The sequence below is a fragment of the Heterocephalus glaber genome, unplaced genomic scaffold (assembly GCF_053883595.1).
Source record: "Heterocephalus glaber isolate CG9 unplaced genomic scaffold, H.glaber_assembly_v1.0 deba00001662, whole genome shotgun sequence".
NCBI lineage: Eukaryota > Metazoa > Chordata > Mammalia > Rodentia > Bathyergidae > Heterocephalus > Heterocephalus glaber.
In genome coordinates, this window is record NW_028258403.1 from 11,459,571 (window position 1) to 11,481,326 (window position 21,756).

Here is a 21,756-nt window from a genome sequence, read left to right on the forward strand (position 1 = left end):
CACAAGGAAATAATATTTAAGACAAGGGTAGCTGTTAGACAGGACCAGTGTAAGGAGGGAACCAAAAGTATTCCAAGCACGGGAAACAGTATTTTCACTGGCCCCACAGTGAAAGAACACATCACTAAAAGAACCTCAACATTGGCTGGTTGATTGTCCTTGTATGAGAAGTGCAACCTAGATGTTTTATTTGGCAGGCCTCATGCTACAAAAGTCAAGCATACTGTCACACAATCCCTCTCAGCAGAGGTCACAGTCAGCCTGATCCAAAGACAAACACTATACATATTCATTCCTCCTCTTGGCAAAGTTCATGCCCTCCCTCTCTACACAGAGATGGAAATCAGTGCAGTCTGACACAACTCCAGGCTGCAGTCACCCTAGAAAGCAACAGAGTCCTTATGAGGAGAGACCTAATTCAGCCTCAGAGTAGTCCAGTCAGCAGTCACTCCTCTCGGAAACCTGTCAGACTGCAATGCTGCTTAAGGCTGTTGTTTTGACATTAGTTTGACACATTCACATGTTGCCCTTATTGTGTGAACTCCTACTCACTGTTTTGTAATAACAGCAAAGGCATCAATATTTAAAAACAATCAAATGTATGTTTGGTTTAAATAGGCAGTTGAGCCACAATCACTTGCAAAAAGTCTTCTATGTGTATTTGTCATATATATATATTTTTTACATATGTATATATATATTTTATACATATTTTAAATTCCACTCATGTTGGAAGCCCCTGGTCACCATTCATTCTCTACAAGGGTCAGTACCCTAATAGATCTACAGTTCTACTTTCCTCTTAAAAATATCACAGTCCAAGTCATTTCCCTCTTTTATATGCTGCTTTCAACATCACTTGAAAGATGATGTAAGATTCTGTAGCTATAGCTAGTAGATGAACATTTTCAAAACTGCTCATAAGGTGCAAATACCTCAACAGACATTTCCTCCATGGAGGCAAACTGCTGAACTCATTCATTTCATTTTCACTCTTCTATTTGGCAAGTGTAGATGAGAATTTAACACAAGTGCCTGTGGAAGTGGCTGACATGCTTCCCATGTCCCGTTACATATTTCCTTAGGGCCCCCATATTTCATTACAATAGCATATTTCCTTTCACCAAGAGCTTAATGAATGAGGACCTGATCACACAGACTGAATTTGCTCACCCAGCTCACTAACTTTGGGTAAACCGGTTTAGCCCTATATTTTCTCTGTGATGTCAATGCTAGAAACTTGAATGAAATGTGATAATTAAAAAAGAAAGTCAGAATGGGCCGGGAATTTAGTTCAATGGTGCCACTGCCTGCCTCGAAAGCTCAAGGTCCCGAGTTCAATCTCTGGTACCAAAAAAAACCCAAAAAAAAATCTGTGAGGTCCCTAAGAGAAGAAAATTAATTTTTAAGATGACCTTTAGATGACAAGACAAGTAACTTTTGCCCGGACTGTGCTTAAGTCTTCACTGCCCACACAACACAGCCTCCTGGGTTCATACCATTAAATGACAGAGTTAGGCCAAGGGACTAAGCGAGGCACATGCTAGGTTGAACAACCAGTCCTTTCTGCTCCACCCCCCTTACCTTCCTCTCCCAAAACAAGGCTAAAGCAGAAGTGGCCTGGCTATCAGATTTCACAGAATGGCCATTCTATTTCCTTCAGAGTCAGAGTGTAGAAATCCTTCAGACAAGACAAAAAATATTAAGCCCCAGGCATGAGAAGCAGAAATGAAATACTTTTCTTTGAGAGGACACTGCTCATAACCAGCAAATAAGTGGTAATTTTTCTCTGACTACATAGTTTCATGTCAGTTCTTCAAAGGAGGTCTCAATCCAGACTCATTGTTAGAAATGCCAAATACTGAAGCAGAACACACAGTGGTTGACTCACATTAAAATACTTGAACTCCTTTCCTTTCAGAATTTGGCCTATGTTAATTACTGTTATCCACCTCATTCCAGGCTTGTCTTAAATTTTCCCAGTAGAGTGAGCAAGGCCATTTAGAGTACAACTATGAAGCAGTCAACATTAGTTTTCATATTATTGACATCTTGCCATTCCATCCCAACCTTTTGTACCTCAGATGACCCATGTTCTCTAGATCCTCACCTGTCCAAGCATGGTCCAAGTCTTTAAAACTCATTTGTATGAAGTTATAAATTATTACTCTGTCTTAGTTGATTTTTCGTGCTACTCTTTTCTGGACTGCAGCCAAGATCTAGATACATTAGGTAAGTGGAACTGGGTGATCCTCTGCACTTTGACAATGTTTATTTGCATGAGTAATATTCACCTTTGCAGAGGGTCCCAGAGGAGGAGTCAGATGAGATAGATATGCAAGGAAGCATTCATCACCTGCCTAGCCTCACTTGATTTCTTGCCACATACACACAAAACCCAACCGAGTGGACTGATTTTGAGCCTCTATAGGAGAGGGAGAGGTTAATGAAATAAGAAGATCTGTGTTTGTGAAAGACTGTGTGATAGAAAACTATTATCCCAACTCTGCTTTAGACCACAGCCTGCACGGTAAGTCAGGACAGCCCCCAAGGGAGGGAAATTGTACTGGCAAGTTAGCATTCATCTAGGGGCCACCAGGACAGAGACAATGTCACAGTTCTCTGATGAAGGGACTAACCCAGCAAAGGTGACTCATTGCAAGGCACATATGAGACAACACCTGGCCTGAGAACTTGAGGAAGAACTGGCCAAGAGTTTGAGGATGATGGTAGGGTGGGGATTGAGATCTACTAAACTTTAATTTAAAATTAATATCCAATGAGATTACCCCTATAATTGTAGAAGTTAGGAGAAGTATTTACGAGTCACTGTGGCCCACCTTGCAGCTTTTATTTATACCCTGTGGACCAATACCTTTTTAGGAAAGCCCCCTTTACTAATCACACCTTCTAAAAAAGCATATTATTAGTGGCATCATCATTATCACTGTTAACACATATAGTTGCATCATATTTTTCAATATTTTCTTTATATTCTTCAGCTACTAGATGGAATAGCAATAAAAAACCTTTGAAATTGGCATATCACTTTCCTTCTGCAGCAGTTTAGTTGCCTAGTAGCAAAGCTTGAATTTAAATAAAATAACTGACTGTACATTGGCCCTGCCCATTAATGCCAAATGAATGCACTGCTATATCAGTAAATAGCAAATTCATTATGGAGTGTTACTCAAGCTCTTACAAATGAGCCACTTGAGTCAGATCATTCCTCAATCTCCGTGCCTGCCTTTACGTGTCATCTACCTAGGAAGGTGATGCTTTGAAATCGTGTTAAGAATTTTAATCACGGATATTCCGTGCACATTCTGTAGATAGGAGGAAAAAGGGGGCCCCTGCTTCCCCAGACTCCTGTTGAACCCCTGCCGTTTTCCTCACCTTAGATGATGTATTCAGGACTTTGATTCATTTTTCCATATTATAACCATCTCTTTCACAGCTGGGGTGAAGGGAAGGAGAGAAAGTGTTAGTTACAGGGAAAGTCATAATTTAAGGGTCAGAAACCTTTTAAAAGTGATGTGCTGAGATTTGGGGTTCTTTTCCTCTACTGTATTAGAAAAGGGCTACGTTGCTACTGCTACCGACTTCTATCCATCAAGCCAGAGAAATCTGGCCATGTGCTAGCTTGGCTCCACTGAAACCGAGCTGTTCACTCTGGCTTTATAGCTATCGGTACTCATTTAAAAATTGTTGAACACTCATGGGGATTATTTCATTTAATCCTTTCAGCAGCACTGAGAAAAACATGCACTATTATTAGCTCCTACTTTACACAGGAGAAAATGGGGGCTTGGAGAGTTTAAATAGCCACACCTGTGGTCCGACTGGCACTAAGTAGGCGTTCAAACCCGAGCCCATGTGCCTCCAAGCCTGAGTGCTAATGCTGTACTACTTTACTACCCGGTGGCTCCAGTGAGGGGAGTTAAATCTAGGGGCCTCCCAATCACAGGAGCACCATGCTGGTAGATTGTGCTGCAAATACTGTACGACTCTCTTCCCCACAATGTTTTGGGTGCTATCAGTCTACATTTTTAAAGTAGTGGTTCCAGGACTTGCGCCCGGCCTGCAGATTGGCTCCCAAAACTTGAACTGTCAGCGGTGTGCCTCTAACCCACCATTTTTCAATCTTCCACAAAAGGTGGGTTTTTAATTATTCCTTCTTTGTCCTCCCTATGTATCTTATGACTACCTATGTGTTTTACGAAACTTAAAAGGTAATGATTTCTTGGATAAACCAAAAGAAAATACGAAAATTATGGCAATGGTTATCAAATATAGGCATAATTCTATTATTTGCACAATTCTACTATTTCATTTAGTCTTATTAAACCCCTACCAGGTGAAAACCATTGTGTCTGTAGCAATGATAACTCAAAATCTATTCCATATACTGGTAGCAGGCCATAGCTGTTACTGGTCTGCAATACAATGCTGCAGAAATGGAAAGTGAATGTTTAGAAACTTTAAAAGCAATTTGACAGAGTAATTTTATGTCTGCTGATTTAAGAATAAAAGGTTTAAGCATTTTAAGGAATTCATTTTTATTGTATTTTACAAAAGCATCAACCTATGACAGACTGAAACAAAAATCTGGTCCTCTGACACAGACCATGAGAAACTTCACAGCGGAAAAACAATTTCCTTTACAGCCTCAAAAACCAATGTTTAACTAGAGAGGTTAAGTAATTTGACCAAAGACACACAGCCTAAGGAACATAGAGCTATAGTTACCATCCTTTTAACTGTGGGAGTTGGAATTGTGAGTTTCTTTCTTATATTGTATTCATAGGGATCTGTGATACAAACCTTGTCAATCTAAAAAGAAATAGATCCCCCAGAGAGCAGTAATATTTATTTGCAGAGCATGCAATGGGAATACATGTGCCATAGTAACTGTAGCTGTATTCAAGGAGGCTGAGGCACAGGGAAGGTTTTAAAGGACAAACAACTGAGGAGGATTACATCAGGTATTTTGAAACCATACAGTAATCATAAGGCACAGTCATTAATAGCCAAGGTGATGTTAGTTGGGGTTGGACAGTTGCCAAGCAGATGTTCCTGTAAAAGTCTTTTTTTTTATAAGGTTGTGGTGGCCTCTGCATAAGCTGTGTATCTTGCAGAGTCTTCTGTGATAGTTATTATCAGGCGATCATGTATAAGAACCCTATCTTCATAACTTCCCTGATTTGTATGTTTATTTTTGTCAGGGTTGACACAAGTGACTCCATTTTGATTTTGACAACTTTCACATTCCTTTCACAGCCTCAAGGTTTCAATTTGGCTCCTCTCAACGCAGAGTCTAAAGCTTAAGAATCAGAAGCCATTCTCAACATTTACATTTAGCAGTTCTTCTGCAGCTCCCTTCCCAGTTCCCTGCCCACGTCTCCTTCCAACAGTCAGGTCCCATGCATGCAGGCCAGTTTGGGCCCCATCCCAAGTAGTCACCATCTTCCTTGGGACCTCAGCTCCTTACACTATGCAGCAATTTCAGATTTAGCCTTTGAATGGGATTATTTCTGGCAGTTGCATTCTAAAACTCAAATGTCGATTACAAGTCACCAGAGAAGAGCTCTCTAAGGACCGCATCAAGATTTTATAGGACACAAGGCAGAGGCCAGCCTGTGGTGACATTTCCCTGCCCACTGCCTCACCAAGAGAAATTTAACAAAGGGAAAAAGAAAAGAAGTCTTTCCCTAATTCTAAAAGATACACCCTAGAGAGTCTATCTTTTTTAGGAGATTCAAGTTCCCACCCCACCTCTGCTTTGACATTATCCTTTGACAAAAGGAAAATACCAACATGACCAATGTTATTAAATATGCTTAGAGTTATTTATTAAGACTATGGGACCTGTTCTCTTGATTTGAAAGTCATTAAAGGAAAGCTGCTAATCAATCAGGAGAAATTTTACTGCCACTAGAAATCAGTTGTGTCTGTACTCAGAAGCCCTGCTCCTAAATATGGGTACAGCGAAAAGAGCCGAGCTATCAGGGCACAGACAACTGTCTCCTGCCCGTTCCAGTTGATGGGATTAACACTGCATGTCTACAATGGTGCTCTTCCTTCTTTTCTTTCTCTTTTTTCCCTGCAGGAACAATAGATGATACCAAAGAAACAACTGGAACAGAGGACCCAAAACTATTTCTAGGAACCCTAGCATTTCTGGGATGGTTTCACAGGACCGTGAGAGGTGGAGGAGGGTAGGAAGGAGGAGTCAGGAGAGGAGCAGATAGGCCTCTCCTTTCTACCTTTAACCAGAGAGCCTTGCTTTTATTTGTTACTCTTTTTAGTCATCTCTGTAAAATTCAATTGGAGGAAAAAGATTGGGCTCCAGGCTTTTTTTTTTTTTGAAAAATACTTGTTTAACTGCACTTTTGTTCCTAAACATTTTGGTTTGAAATCAGCAAGTTATAAGCTTATTTTAGAATTGAACTGGGTTTTTTAATTTTTTTATTTTTGTAACTAAACTTTAATTTCAGAAATATTTGGCTGTAGAAATGAGTCAGACATCTCATTTTAACTGAGACATTTTTGCCAAACAAAATGAAAAGAAAATATGAATATTCTATCCTCTTGAAAAAGAGATGTTGCTATACCAGGTCTGATTTGTTTTTGTTATAAGAATTGCTTGAAGACCTGTTAGGGAAAATTTAATGCTGGAAATGAGGAGAAAAGCAAGCACTCTCCACATTAATATTTTTACTTGCATGTTAAAAGATGCATCTAAATATTTCATAACAAAAGCTATTCTCTAAGGTCTTGGTCTATAGAACAAAAACTATTCCCTATTCCTTGGTCTGTAGATAAAAAGGCAAAACTTCTAAACATGGGGTTCTTTGAGTCTCTGTAGTTAACCAAGGCCTGGTGTTGATAACACCAGGAATCGTATAAAATTCATTTGAAGATATAAGTAGGACATGCTTACCTATGGTATTCTAGATTTGCCATGTAGATACCAATAAATCTAGATATGATGATATTTAAAACATTCCCAAGTGGCAATTTGAAATTATCTACTTTAAAATTCCCATATTAGTACCATATTAAAATTTTCTTTGCAGAAAAACTTGTACCTCATTACAATGCCATTATTCTAAGATTTCTGCCCAAAACAATCTTAATTACTTCTGTAAATTATTTATGTACATTATTTCTTCTACCCATGGTAATCTGGTAAGAGAAGTGTTATAACACCCACTTTACAGAGAAGGAATTCAGGACTCTGAAAGCTAAAAGACTTGCCTAGAACTATTATAACCACATAAATGGTAGAACATGGCTCCAGGATCCTCCTTTTAACACACCACATTTGCTTGAATGTGTCTCCTCCAAAATTCAAAGGTTGTCAATATGACAGTATTAAGAGATGGGCCTTTGAAAAGGAGATTAGACCACAAAGGCCCCTTCCTCATTAATGAGATTAAGGTCCTTATAAAGAGACTTTAGGCAGCATTCCACTAGTTTGTTAGCTTGCCTTTCCACATCCTGCCATTGGAGGATACCTAGTTTCTCCCCTCCAGAAGATGCAGCGACAAGGTGCCATCTTTCAGTAGCATCAGCAGCCCTTACAGGATACCAGTGCCTTCATCTTAGACTTCCAGCCTCCAGAACTGTGAGAAATAAACTTATATTTTTTATAAACATCCAGATTCAGGTAGTTTGTTTTAACAACAAAAAGGTCTAAGACACACTGCATCATATGAGAGTAGAATTCATGTATTACCTTGAGAGTAAGAAGAGGCTATGGATTAGCATTTGTTTATTGAGTGCTGACTATATGCCAAATGTTGGGCACATCACTTTACATTCATGATCCCCTTTCATCTTCACAATGCCAAAGATAGATACTATTCTTATCACCATTTCATATAAAAGGAATGTAACAGAAGCTTAACATGCTTAAATACCCCAAGTCATACGTCTTGAAATATATGACGCCAGATCTAAAGCCCAGAAGTTCTGTCCCCAAAACACATACATACTCCCAGGAAGAATTCTTCTTGAGAGATTACATGCCTGCTCTCCTGTGCTACCGTTAAAATTTTTTTAGACCTCATCTTTTGAAACTGCAATCTTAGAATCACCTTGCAAACAACCCAGAAAAAAATTGTGCCTGTAAGCCCTCTTATATCAAAGCAGTACAACCTTCCACATGATTTTTGGATTTTTCCACAAATCAAATTTACCTTCAAATGATAAAGATTTTATGTCACTGATGATTTTCAAAAGAATATGCCCTGACTTTAAAATAACTCCAAGAATACTCTGAAAAATTATAACACCAATGGATTAAGTTTATAGTTACTTTGATGCCTATTGTGAAGGAAAAATACTGATTTAGGGTTATAATTTCTATGTCTATTTAAAAAATCAGTATCCCATAGCTAATGATTATCTTTCATTCCCATTGTTCAGCCAACCCTCAACCCCATAACCACTCTGTATCCATCCCCCCAAATGTATTTTAATGCTTCCCCTGATGTAGTGATTTACTGAAGAATGTCAGACATCTATATAGTGAAGGAAATTAGTCTAAGGGAAAGAATCTGGACAATAATTGTTTGAGAGAATTCCTAATTCCCTGAATTCTCTCCATGACAACTCAGAGCCTTTTTCTTCTTTTTCTCATAGATGAAAACTCTAACCTAATAAATGGGACCAACATAACCTTTGGAAATGACAGTTCACTTTCAATATTTTCCTACATCTTGTTGAAACCTTCTTAAAGGGGCAGATAAGCCCTATGTATTTGTAGCTATTTAGCATTTTGATGAAAATCTGTATAATTTTGAAATTTCAAATCAGTCATAGGATATTGCTTTTGAGCTCAAATCCTACTAAGTTTGGGAGAGATTGGCATTTAAACAGATGTCAGCAGTGTTTTGGGAAATGTAAATTGAGGTACAGATGGTGACTGCTAGGGAGTTAAAAGCATCTGTGTTCTTTGAAAAAAAAACTATATTTGTGAAAAAATTTTAAATAATAACTGAAATTCCCAACTCAGTTTTTGAAAGAGGACAACAAAATATCCTCGTTGGATGGCACTGTTTGATAAGCTTCTTATCAAGTCAAGGATGACTTTAATTTCTAGATCCTGCATTTAAGCTAGAATTAAATTTATATTTTCAATAAGCCAAAACTAGAAATAATACTCTAAAAGAACAACTAATTAACCTGGGAAAAGAGGAATGGACACATGCCTCCATTTTAGCCAATTTTGTACCTCCACATAAGCTTTAAGGAAAAGACCCATTATCTGCCAAACAGTGGTTACAGAGAGCCTGAGTCAAATTCCAGCCATGTCCATTCAAATTAGAACTAATGAAAGTGCTTATAGTCCAAGGCAAATGCTAGCTATTACTATTGTAGGCTTTCTTCACTATCCTTAGAGGTCTATATAGGACTGGGTATTGCTGATCTACTCCCTCCCCAGGTTCCTTGTCCTCTCCCTATTGTGAACTAGGGTAACAATACCTAGAAATCTGCATCTCATGAACTGGTCAATCTACAGTTTGCATATGTCATCAATGTACTTTAAAAAAAGAACCTTTGTTCTCTTTTTCAACAGGCTTCTGAGCATTTCTCCTCAGAAGATTTATCCACCCAAATATAAATACAAATTTTTGTTTTAATGTTGATTTTTTTTATTGTGGTCAAAAATACAAGCCATAAAATGTACCATTTGTAACACTTTCAGCTTTTAGGTTAGTCCCTTTCCCATGATCAGAAATATATTCAGCTTACCAAGATTATTCAAAAAATTGCATTTTCATTAATATAATTAGTGTTCTAGGAAACCAATTGTACTAAAACATTTTTTCACTAAAAGATCTAATTGACAACCAGGAAAAAACAGAATCAACATCCTTTGATTGTACATATTTGTTTGTTTATTTGTCCCTAAGGATTCTTATGTTCAGCACTCATGTTAATCCAGTTTTTTAATGAGATTTCTCCTTCAGGGAGAATCAAGAAACTAAAAGGTTAATCAATTCAGTCATATGAGGAAACTACATAAGAATCGCATAAAAATCCAGACTCCCAGGCTAGAGTTTAATGTGCTATACACCTTGCCTGATTGAAATGAGTTTATGCATTAGATCCCATACACAAATGGATGCATTTAGCTTCGTTCACAGCACATCCGCAAACTCATTTACTGGATCCATAAGCACTTGTAAACATTGCTAATGGAGTTTGCTAAATGAATATTATAAACGTAATCCAAATGAGCTCTCCATGGAAATTGCAAATCATATGAAAAATATAGTGCATTTGGTTATAGCACATTTCATGAACAGTATATTTTAGTTAATTGTGTTAGTATATTATACATGGCTAAATGTCAGTACTAACGCCTAGACAAAAATTAGCTTTTTCTGCTTTCTTGGTATCGTTCAAATGAGGACACTGAGTATTATACAATCTATCAATCAAAGTTTCTTCATTACTAAAGCAGATCTCCAGAGTTCACATTGTTTCCCTAGGAAGAAGCTAGGATACTTGAGAATCTGTAAACTCCCCTGGCCTGTTAGGATTCCAATCAGATCCCTGAAATGTTTTCCACAATGGTGTTGTGGCAGCCTGAAATAGTCACTAAAACTTTCAAAAGAGCTGATTTGACTCAAACATTATGCTCTTTAATTAATATCATAAAACTACACAAACAGTTTAAAATATCTGGGGTCTTTTTGAACGCTGTCATACTTTTAATTATGTGTTCTATAACACATAATTTACTTTATTTGAATGACAATTATCTACTAAAGCCACCTCTTGCCCATAGAAGAGGCAAGCTATAATTTGAGTCTTCCCAAATTTCCTTCTCTTGGTGTTGATTGATTTCAGCCATTAGTAAACTAAAAATGACCTCCAGAAGTAGAAGTCGATAGTAGAAGTAGAAGTAGATAGTTACAGGAGTTCAACCCTCTCAAAATATAAACTTCTTAGATTTGTCATTTTATAAAGTGAGATACAAATGGACAAATTGGACAATTCATAAAAACAGAGCTCTGACCCACACCTTTAGCCACCTGCTCAGGAAACCACCCATCAGCAATAGCGAGCCTCCTGTAAGTCAGTCTTGCAAGAAATGAGAACACTGTCTCTGCTAGCAACTCAGGAGGCTAAACAACAACCTCCAGAGCAGTTGGTCCCAAATGACATTAATTCCTCTGGTGTGTATCCCTTCTTCCAACTTAGAACCAACCGAAACTAAAAACTCCTCCTAACCAATCACACGGGATCCCCTGCTTCTAGTAAGTTCACCTACAGCTTTCCCATGCCAACAGCTCCCAATCAAGGCATACCTGAAGTCTTTCTATTTTTCACTATGAACCTTTCTACTTCCCTGCCTTTGAATGTCTGTCAAGACAAGAAACAGTGATTAACTCCCTGACTATAGAAACTTCTGAGTAAATAGACTTTGCTTGTTCTTCTTTGGTTGGTCTTCATTTATTTCCATAAGAACAACAAAGATGATAATTTGGAGACAAAAGCAAATGCTGAAATACATTTCATGTAGTTTAAGGAAGAGACTGTCAGGGTTTATATCCTGGTAGAGCTCTTCCCTCGAAGCAATAAAAGGTCTATGTTATTCCAGATGAGCTATTCCCAAGGTGCCACCTGTGTATATAAACAGACTTCCCAAGAAAAGAAAATATGAGATGAGTTATTGTAGGTAATTGGGAAACTAATTTCTCAATAGTTTATGCTTCTAGCATCAATTATTGGAGAAATATACCCCAACTTAATTATTACTCTTACTACCAAGTACAGATGCTCCTGAACCTATGTCCCAGTAAACCTATCATACATTGAAAATACTGTTAATTTGAAAATGCATTTAATGCACCTATCCGTCTAAACACCATATCTTAAGAATACTGCACACTGGAGAGAATGGATTGCTTACCCTTGTGTTCTTGTAGCTCCTGGGAGCTTCACTGCTGCTGTCCAGCATCTGGAGAGAGTATTGTACCACATATTGTTAGCTCAGGAAATGATCAAATTTCAAAATTTGAATAAGGTTTCTGCTGAATGGATATTGTCTTCACATCATTGTAACATTGGAAAAATATAAGCCAAACTATTGTAAGTCAGGAATGGACTGTACTAACTAGATGTAGCTTGGATTTTTTTTGTTACTTTCATTTCAAATTTTTGATTTTTGGTTTTTTTGAAATGAGGAGGAATACCTCGTTGTATTGTCTCGGGTGACCATGACCTCCAGGAATCAAACAGTCCTCCTGCCTTAGCCTTCCAGCTGAGACTATAGCATGTACCCCAACACCAGGCTCTCAATATTCCAGATGACCAATATCTAAGTTAACTTGGATATTGTTACTTCAAAGAAAATTCTATGAAGACACAAAGATAAATAATGGAGAAAGGACCCTATTCCCCAGCCCACCATAGTTCCCAAGCAATGAGAGAGAAGAGCTTCAGTGTCTGAGCTTTCCCCTTTCTCAGTCTTCTGGTGTTGTTTCAGCTTTATCCCATTTTTATCCTTTGTTAATTTGGATGGAGATCTTGGACTAAATGGAGATTTATTAAGCAAATACCACAGTTAGTAAATTAGTATGTCAACCAGAAACTAATGTCCAACTTTTAGAAAATCAGGCTCTATTTATTATATTTATTATATATATATATATATATATATATATATATAGGTCCTATTTATTTATTCAGTTACATTGAATAAAATTTGTAAATTATTTTTAATTTATTTTTTTCTCATTCTGAAAGCATTTTAAGAATCATGAAGTGACCTGGAATTATCATCATGAATACCAGTTATCCTTTTTAAGTGGTGCAAAAATATGTATAAATTTGGCCCAGATAAAAAGGGTTCTCTTAGTTATTCCTTTTTAAATATTTTTTAAGATGCCACCAACTTCTACTACTTTCAACAGGACTCAGGACACTATTTGAGAATAAAAATGTCTTGATTACCCAAGTCTAGAGACTGCAGTACTAAATGTGAGTGCTTATTTTCCCCTTAATGGGCATAACTCAGATGCTATTGAGGATCATAAATGTCTGTCTTTTACATCACTACAGGATTTTTGCAACAAGAGATCTTTAAATGGGACATAAACTATTCCCTTAACAATGAAGCTTATTGTATGTATATTTCCAATTAGTTTAGCTGGTCTTCAGTGCATTTTTCTGTTTCTTCCATTTCATTTTTATGATGAGATGACAAAAACTCAACATAATACTTTAGACAAGGATATGCTGTCAATTTATATAATGGCACCTTAATATTTTCCACATTATTCTCACTCCTCTTCCAGTGACTTATTTTTAGCCCTGTTGCACACTGAGCAAAGCTCATGATCTTTTTCTTGGAAGGTTATGGCTAATTCAATACCCATCACTGTGTATGATTAGCTTAAATTGTTCTTTCAGATGTGCATCACCTCACACTTGCCTGTTTCAAATTTCGTCTTCATCATATTGTCCAATTACCTAGTTTTGTTAAGTCTTGCTAGAATCCCTGATGGTCCTTAGTGGGCTGGAAATTTAGGGTCATTGAATAATATCATTCCTTTATTCACCTCATTTTATAAATGGTTAATAAATACATTCAACAACAAAGATCTTTTCTAGTACGGATCTCCAGGGCATTCTATTAACCTCAGTCTGCATCCACAACTGGACCCGACCCCTTATCTCAGAGTTTTTCCCTTGTCTTTTTAGTCCTTGCTCTGGCTTTTTGTTCTGAGGCCACAGTGATAAAGTTACCTTATCAGCTGCTTGGAAGATAATTTATCAAAATGTCTTTAGGGTCAAAAACCTCATATGCTGTCATGGCCATGTTCCTATGACAAACACCTAAGTAGCAGTCAGTGTACACAATACTGTAGCCCAAATCATTCTGATGAACCATTTTATATTTTGATTTCCTCCTTTCTCCCTTCTTACTTTACTTCCTTTCTTTATTCCTTCCTTAAAATACTTACTTTCTTTTAGCTATTTATAAGTCTTTGGAGCTAAGTTCCATGATCTTTGGACTTAACAGCTTCCCACCCTACCTCTTATCTTTTTATAATAGTAATTGAATTTTACTTAAACCTCTCATGGCTTTCAGATGGTTTATGTTTTGTACAAAGTGCATTATTTACTTTCTTCTATGGAAACTGTGCAAATAAAATTTCAATAATATCTTAAGATTTTACAGCATTGAGAAATTCAGTATGAAGAGTCGATCCAAACTTCACTCCTCTGAACTTGACCATACAAAGAAATAAAATGTGACTTAAACCATTTGTTATTTATTCCCATGATGTAGTTGGACTTGCATATTACTGTCTAGCAGGACACCTTTTCAGAAAACCAGAAGCAGGAGGGGGAGATTTGCTTTCTATAAATATACTCAATTCAAGTCCAGTGTGCATTATTATCTCATCCTAACTGTTCAGAATTTTCCACTATAGTCACAGCTGGCATAACCCCATCCTGAGTCTTCCCAGAAAAATTCCAAAATGCCTCTTTGGAGCTCTATCATAGCTGGTGTCTCACTTTAATCGCACAACTTACAGATTCAAATAACAAAATTAGTGATAGATTACATTTATTTTCAGATTCTAGCAGTAATTAAAAGAACCAAGAAGAGAAAGAAGTTATGAGGACAGGACATCCATTTGAAAACATGCATTGCACTTCCAATGATCCTGAAATAGGTAACAATGATAAACCCCTTAATGGCACAAACTCTCTCCTCATTAATGAACATTTTCTTTGACTCTCTAGTTTGTCATCAAGTAAAGCAAAATGCATAGCAGCAATGGAAGACTGCTCTTTTATATTAGGAAAATAATTCAAGTGCAGATAAAACATTATTGGGAAAAACTGCATTTTATAGTTCTTAACTCTCCTTCCAAACTTCAAATTGAGAGTTCAGTTCCATACCCAGGTAAGTTGCAGGTTCAGGCTAATGTGTGCCCATTACTTCAAGCTGATAAGTGTTGTGAAGTCTTTCTTAATAGATAATTCATTTCTGCATGGTTTTAGAGAAATGGTCATTTATTAGCCTTGTCACTGCTAGTGTAAATCAATTACTTTGGATTGTGCAAAGTGAGGGAAAAAAATCTAATTGAGCCATGACAGCAGACCCCAAAAAGAAGATGAACTTCTCAGAATTAGATAATAACTTGAGGGAAGATGCCAGGTCTTCACTTAGTTCTAGGAATTTAATTCAATAAATAGCTTCTTTACTAATTAGACACACCTGTGTCCTGGCTTAGCCATTCATTTGTTCGTTCAACACTTTATTTCTGGCATTTTTCATGACCCATCTGATTATAAAGGAGAAAACAAATGTCAGAGCTTAACAAACATCCACCTTTAGGACCCCAAGCTTGCCTGGGTTTCCTCACTCTAATTTTGTCTTGATGTTTCTATGATTTCCAGATATTCCAAAGATTGTTACCATACAGAGAACAGTGGGTGAATGCTTAATTTTCCCTTGTTGGGTTTTCCATTGCTTTCTCCACCTCTTTTATAGAGCATGCAGTCACACCAACCAAAGCACCCAGAATGTAAAATACAACAGCATGGGGAACATGTTTTGGGTTTGGCCAACCCCCAAAAGCTTTAACAGTCATTGAAGATATTCACGTAAAAACCTGGCTGATGTCACCCATTCTTGGCATCAAGATCCCTGAAATTATCAGTTCTAGTAAATTTCTATTTTCAAATCTATTTAGTGAAATTAAAAGTGTTTCACTATCAGTAAATTATTCTTTAATTATAAAGTCTTATTGAGTTTCAGGTATCATTTCAAAAAGATGAAGAAAAAGAAGAAAGAAACAACACTCTAATATTTTCAATGTTGCTGGATGACAAGGAAGTAGGAGGTAAATTCATATTTTTTATCTTGTTTTGTTTTGTTTTGAGACAGAGTCTCACTATGTAGTTCAGGCTGATCTTGAACTCACTGTGTAGCCCGAGCTGGCCTCAAACTCCCAGAAATCCTCCTGCCTCATCCTCCCAACTGCTGGGATTATAGGCATGTCCCACCACGCCTGGCTCTATAATATGAAGTTTTAATGATAAAAACTGTGTCAACAGATTCTTCATGCTGATACAGAAATGCATCATGCGTTTTCTAAAACTCTGTGGAACTGAAACAAAATTCCTCCCCCAAACAACAGAAAAAGTGAATGATGGCTAAGTAGTCATTTACTTCCAATTTTCTGACCAGCCCGTGAGTGCTGAATCCCCACTCTCACTCCATCGCACTCCTTTGGATCAAGACTCTGCAGACAGACCCTGTTACTTAGAAACAGCACTTCACAGTGTTATGTGTCATAAACCAGACTAGTTGATATTCCTGTTTTGTCATTCAAACAACATTGGTTTTATTATTTGTGGAATTCATCTCACAAACAGCACAGTGAAGAGCAGTGAAGGTCATTTATCTTGGGTTACACTGAGTTAGTCACTGAACAGTTGAGCAGCAAGTTTCCGTGATGATATGAATAGTAAGAACAAAAATAAATCCAAAAGAAGTATATTTGTTAAGGAATCCATTCTTAAAAACTTTACTCTCTAAAGTTGCAAATGATGAATAAAAACTCTTCGCAAGGTTTTCTTTATTCCTAACCCTGTCCAGAAAAGGTAAGTTATTCCTTTTTAATAACATTCTTATTATTTTAATATTCTTTTTAGGATACTTATGAAAGAAACTGAAGGTCTCTATGTAGGAGGGACTTTGAGCTCATGAAACAGGAGGTCGGTGGATACCCGGTAAAGACTGAAGGAGCTGAGCCATTAACTTACTTCATTTCAAAGATTCCCAAATATCTAGTATATTGTAAATAAATATTTTCAGAACGTGAATTGTACAAAATATACATAAAATGTGATAAGGTTGTCTGGGTAAAAACTAAACTGACATTAATTATGCCCAACAATCCAGACACACATCTGCGGAACCAAGATCTTCTGAGCTCATTTTTTAATGAGTGCAAGAGTCTCTCCTTAAAGCTTTAGTATATTATCAAATAGCCTTTGCCTTTTGGGGTTTTAGGAACTAATTTTTAACATGTTCTTCTGAAGTATTATGCTTTCAAATAAAAACAAACAAATTCAGACAGTATGGGTTGGGTCCTTAGAGGTTATCGAAAAGCTCTGGAATTCTTGCTCACTTGTTTTGTCTGTAAAGATGGTAACCCAGTGCCTTGATTTTGGTCATCTTTCCACAGTAATCCAATTTAGAATATAGTTACTTGATTTAACAGAAACAAAGATTCAAGTACAAAGTCTGAATAGTAAATATTTCTATTCAAAGTGTGAAGGCAAACATGTTTGCTTAACAGTTTATCCACTGGGAAATATTTTTAGAGATGGGTGATGCTGTTCTTGCTCTAAGTGCTCCTAGAGCAAAAATGTGTGTGATTTATTTCAAAACTCAAAAAATAATATTAATTGAAAAACCAGGTGCCAAGAACCTGACGACATTGTATTGTGCTTCTAATGCGTTTATTTCTCACATTTCATCTGTGTGCCATGGCCGAGGTGAGTTACTCAGACCTCCTCGTTTTCTGTTGCTCTCGTTACACCTTCCACCATGCAGAAGCCCAGATAAACCCAGAACAACTTAAAACAACATTCAAAAGTTGAAATTTAACACTATCAGAACTACAACATATTAATAGTAAAAGAAATATAATTTCCTTCTATGGCTGGATTCCAGTTAAAGTAGGTTGTTTTGGTTTGGTTTGGTTTGGTTTTGGAAGTGTCTGTGTGTGTGTGTGCGTGCGTGCGTGTGTGTGTGTGTGTGTGTGTGTGTGTGTGTGTGTGTGTGTATGTATGTTTTGTGTTTTCAGGCTTGGAAGACAAAAATGTTAGAAATCAAAATGTCGGGCCGGGGATTTAGCTCAGTGGTTCCAGCACCTGCCCTGCAAGTGCAAGTTCCCAAGTTCAATTCCCGGTACCAAAAACAAACAAACAAAGAAATCAAAATGTCTAAGAAGTGTCCATTTTAAATGCCAAGTTGAAGAAAAACTAGCCAGAGGACTAAAAAGAAGTGTGAAAGCTGGAGGCCCATCATTTCATTAAGAAAACTACAAGGGGTTCTAAATCTGGATGAGTAAATCCTTTGACAAAGCAAAAAAGTATACCTTGTTAGCTATAAAACTAACAGACTTCTCAGGCCTTAAGTACAGTTTCCCTATGATGACAGGATTAGGGTTTGGGGACATGCCAAACTGGGTCTCACACACGCATCTGGGAAGAAAACAGAGAATCCCTAGAAAAGGGACTCACAATGGTGCTATTTTTTTTTTCAGTACCAGGGATCGAACTCAGGACCTTGCACTTACAAGGCAGCTGCGTGCAGTGCCACTGACCTAAATCCCTGACCCATAATGGTGCTCTTAATGACAGGTACACTGGACCACTTGTTTAATACAGTGACCTCTCAAGGAAATAAAAATGCCCTCTGCTTCAGGTAACTGACTTTTTTAAATGGTGCTAACGAAAAACGTGTTACTCAAATTTAAGTATAAGTGATTTTAAGACCATGGCACTTTCAACAACTTGCTGAAGCCAAGAGAATATAGGAATTTCAAATATTTTAATGCCTTTGTTGTTATTTCAGTAAGGAAGTGCTGGCTTTATATGCTTTAAGTCAAAAATCCTCCCAGGTTCCCAGGTTTAGGGGCTGTTTCACTCAGCAATTGTCCTGCCCAAGGTTTGTCACCAGCAAGACCAGGACCAGGACTGGGACCAAGATTTCCTTTTTCCTCCTATGTCTTAAGAGAAGACATAGGTGATAACTGCCAAAGCAACTGGTTCCTCAATGACAGAACAAACAGGAAAAAACAAACCTTAATGGAAAAATGAACATGTATGAAAGCAGGGCAGTAAGCATTAGAGCACTAAATATATCACAGTTCGTAAAACTGGAGTCCACCAATTTATTCAACATTTGATGGTGGGCAGACATTATTTTTAGCTTTATTGGAATATCAAACCCATCATCCTATTGCCTATTTAGTACCAAACAGACATAAAACCAGTGAAATTGATTTGAATAAAGCTCTACTTCATCCATGCTGCACCGGTAAGGCGATGGATTTAGAAAAAGGCAGGATCACTTCAAGACTACTTTCACCTGCTCAAGCCAACCCACCACTGGATCATGGTACCAGCAAGGAAAACAGAACTTTCTAGAGATGAATGCATTCAAAAAACTCTAACCTCTTTAAAACATGCCATTTTGCTGATGATCAATCTGAAATTTGAGCAAGGTAAGTTTTGGGAAAATGAATTGACTGGCCTTATATATTGGACTTGATATGGTCTTTACTGAGACCTTTATTTCCAACAATGTTTTTCTTTTTGAGGGATTAAGTGACATATTCTGAAAATTAATTCTTTTTCTCTCTAAAATACCAGAGCTGGTATTCAAAATTCACATTAGCACAATCATGCCCACTGTTTGCAGCTGGCATCTATTCTGAGCAGAGTTAGCACCTGAGCTGACCACTTGGCTGATATTTTGAGGAGCATCATCCCTCTTTGCCTAATGTCAGTATCTATGCTCACTTTTACTATTATTTGTCATCACTGATGGATCAGATGAATCTGATAGGAAATCTGCATAACTCATCTTTAACTTCCTGGATTTTAATCCCAGTTTCATCTATTAACTAGTGTGAATAATTTCTGAAAACCAGTTTCCTCATCTGTAAAATACAGATAATAATGTATATCATATGTGTATGTATATATATATATATATCACATAATATACACATAATACACACACAAAATACATAATATTTATTTAATCTATTCAAAAGATTAAATTAATTTATGAAGAGTGCTTTGAGCAATGCTACCTCATCTTACTCAATTTTGTTAGCTATTATAATTGGCATTTAAAGGCCTTCTAGCTGCCAACTGTCTTCCCATACCTTTACAACATTCTTTGTAATAAAATAAAGGAAGGATGTGAGACTAATTTCATAGCCATTATAGATTATATGACATGTAAAAAGCAAAATTAACTTTAAAACAACCTTTTTGGGCTCAGGAGAGACTTCATCTCCTGCCTACAAGGGAAAGACAGATACTGTATCAGGCAAGTCAAATACAATGTACAATTTGCTTTTAGATACTTCACTACTAAAATACTACAAAATACTTGTATTTTGAGGAGAAATCCTTTCTTTGCTTATTTAGTTTTTATATAACATAGAAATTTCTTCATAGAAATTTGTGAGTAATTTCCTTCTTTACAATGATACAGGTCCCCTTGGTTAAATGAAGGGATTTTTTGAATGTTCATTAAGTAATGACACTATTATAAGTGTTTTATGTGTATTAACTCCCTTAATTCTCCTAATAAATCTATGCTTATAAATACTATTATTATTCCCATGTTATAGAAGACTGAACCAACCCATAGAAATATTTTTAAATTTACCATAAATTAACACTTAACAATGTTGGATCTGAAATTTGACCTAAATTATCCGACCCTTGAGCTCTTGCTATCAAGCACTCTGTAACTTCTCTTTGGGATAAAACACATGTACACTTTGCTAATCTATTTTAAGTTTATGATTATTATGTTAGGTATGAAATAACAATTGAATTAAGAGTTGGGCCCAAACATACACTTACCACTTGCTACTTTCTGCAAAGGGTGTTCCAAATGTGTTTTGAATTGAACACAAAAGTCTTTGAAATAAGCTTTAGAAATCAGAAAGATGACCCATTTAAATTCAATAAGTAACACATTCCTAAAGGAATGGACCCCACTTCTGCAAGACATGCTTTCTTGGTTTATTAGTGGCATCCAAAAAAAATGTTACAAGTGAAATTTGCATACAGTCATTTCAGGTAGCTCTCTGTATTGATATCTCATAGCTTTATTATTAAAATAATACCAGCTTAAATTTTTAAATGATATACAATCATCATAAAAATAGGGAATACAAAGGAGAGACTAAAAAATCACTTGTTAACCTATCTCCTCAAAATAACTGTTCTCAATAACTTAGTTGAATTCTTTTAACTTACAGTTTTCTGTTGAACAAAAATATTACATCATTAAGAACATTACTACTAATTATATAATAGCATTCTTAAATTATTGATAACTTATTGTCTTAGTTACTTTTCTCTGATTGCTGAGACAAAATACCTGACACCCAAAGTTAAAAGTTGAAAGGTTTATTTAGCTCACAGTTTGTAGAGGTTTCAGTCCATAATCATCTGGCTCCAAGGCAGGGATGGCAAACAGGTATTGCAGAGGAGAACACACAAGCTATCAAAGGCAACAAAGGACCTCAACAGCATCTTTCTACCCCTTTTATTCCATCCAGACTACTGAGATTAGGGCAGTGCCAAACCAATCACTTATGTGTAGTGGTTTAGTAATCACATGCCCTTAATCTCAGCATTACACATTCCAGATTCAGCCACCTTAGAAAAATAAAGTCCCACCTCATCTACATGAGGCTTTGGGGGATATCTAAACACAAGCCATAACACTTATCAACATATTTTATGCTATAATTATAGTTGAGAAGTAATAAATTAACTATTTAAACTTAAGAAGCAATTATGTATACATAAATACACACATGTAACAAAATAAAGATAATACATAGTACATATGAATATGGACTTCAGAGCCAAGGGTTCTAAGAATTAGCTACACGTTTTGCCAAACTGTAAGTTTGGTCCAGATAAAAAATTCTCTAGGCCTCA

General features: G+C 36.7%; 1 long non-coding RNA gene across 1 annotated transcript; it reads right to left on the reverse strand.

The window, feature by feature from the left end:
- Positions 1-3,408: 3,408 nt before the first annotated feature.
- LOC147822341 (uncharacterized) lies at positions 3,409-21,371 on the reverse strand. The gene is made up of 3 exons (XR_015445812.1): positions 21,230-21,371; positions 11,933-11,980; positions 3,409-3,457 (listed from the first exon to the last, which is right to left on the reverse strand). It is a non-coding gene; the product is annotated as an uncharacterized LOC147822341 (long non-coding RNA).
- Between the last annotated feature and the right edge of the window lie 385 nt (positions 21,372-21,756).